Consider the following 1,936-nt stretch of genomic DNA (forward strand, 5'->3'; position numbering starts at 1 on the left):
TCCACAAATGAACACAATGTCCTGATGAGGACAGAACACTCCCTGCCTGGCATCTATTGATAACACCCGTTAACTTGGCTTCTAAATATCAATGTTTGAATGTCACTACTTGCTCTTGTAGTCTTCCTCTGAGAGAAGAAGGACTAAGTCTGTAATAGGTCTGAGGAACAGCTTAGCACCATGTTCTCTGGTGATCTTGACCTCTACGATGTGGACCTTTTTCATCTTTGCTCGGGGATGCCTTGGTGACCAATGCCAATGGCATTGCCTCTTTGCTTGATGAGCAAAGAAAAATAGTTCCAACATCAATGTTTGGCTTGCTACTGTGCCACTGACGGCCCGTCCACACAGCAGCTTTAAAAAAATCTTGAAAATCTTGGAGCTGGGCGTGTCTGAAAGCTTGGGAATCTTTTGCGAGCAACGCGACCAACAACCAATCACATGAATCTCCCGCCCCCGACATACAAAGCAATAGCAATGTTACAACGAAGTAAACTGGATATAAAATCCCCAAACAGGCGAAAACCTACCAGTTTCACCCACTGTCTCTGCCACCTCCCTCCATGCCTGGTTCCTCAGGTTTGTATCCCGGTAAGTTATAAGCGACTGGTCATAAAGAACCGGGTGATTTGCTACCGCAATAACTAATTTCTCCTCCATTTTCAGGAATATAGAAAATGAACTGCGGTCTGGCTCTCCCAGCTTGCACGCGGTTTGATTGGCTAGCGCTTGTACTGCCAGATTTGCATAAACGGGATTTGATTGGCTGACGCTTCCAGCTCAGCTTCATAGTTGAACATTGCTCAACTTTTGAATCCTGAAAATCCTGGAAATCCTGGAAATCTTCGCTTTGCTTCCCCACAATGCATTTTGGCGAAAAGCGAGGCAAAGTGACGTCACCCCATTCAAAGTCAATGGGCAGAGAAGTGTTGGAAACGTTGGAAGATCTTTTTAACGCTGCTGTGTGGACGGGCCGTTACTCCTTGTTTGCGAAGTTGAGAGATACTGCTTCCTCCATTTGCTCCAAAAGGCATCTGCAAGGAATTGAACCTGATGCCAGTGACGCTTGTACAGGTCTTTGGGGGTGAAATCCCCCGGAGGAGTTGAGAAGGTACCTTTCTTCTGTGTGAGTAGGGTAGCAAGGATCAGTACCAATGGATCTGGAGGATCGGTGGATATTGGACCCAACGTTCTTGCGTTCATGATGGCCGCTACTTCTGCCAAAAGAGTTGTAAGAGCCTCATGTCTCCACACGGGTGCTGTCAATGTTTGAAGGAACCTGGAGCTCCTTGCAGGCTCTGTGGAAATTGGTGCCTCTATCCGAGCGGATATGCTTCACTAGACCACGTATGGAAATGAACCATTTGAGGGGAGAGAGATGTTTAAGGTTATGTGATCGGTTGTCTGGACGATGTCGCCTCCCAGTTGTTGGCATCATCCTTTCGGAACCCTTGTTCCATGGTCTTTATGAAGACCTTGTCTTCAATCGAGGGAGCTATTTTGTTATCTTCCTTAGATCTTTGGAACACTGTACATCCAAGATGGTCTTCACCTTTGTCACAGGCGGTGTCATCACTGAAGTAGTTCTTTGTGGGGTCAGCTGACGTAAAGTCGCTGTATCTTTCTTTGATGAGGAGGCGATTCGGACAAGATTGAAAGAGAGATGGACGACCGTTCTCTAGCGTGCTTGTGAAGAGTGTTCACCATGGATGGCTTATGAACATTTCCCAAACAGACGTCTCCCACGATGACCCATCCTAGGTCGAGCCTCTGAGCATAGGGCCATTGATCTGTTCCCGCACTTTGTGTACTCTTATTATGTCCCTTCCAAAGAGAAGCAGTATTGGGGCTTGGTTGTCCATCTTAGGAATCTGAAGAGCTACAGATTTCAGGTATGCGTGGTGGAGCGCAGCTTCTGGAGTGGGGATTTCTGATC

The sequence above is a fragment of the Notothenia coriiceps genome, unplaced genomic scaffold (genome assembly GCF_000735185.1).
Source record: "Notothenia coriiceps isolate Sejong01 unplaced genomic scaffold, NC01 NC01_scaffold00003339, whole genome shotgun sequence".
In the NCBI taxonomy this organism is placed as follows: Eukaryota; Metazoa; Chordata; class Actinopteri; order Perciformes; family Nototheniidae; genus Notothenia; species Notothenia coriiceps.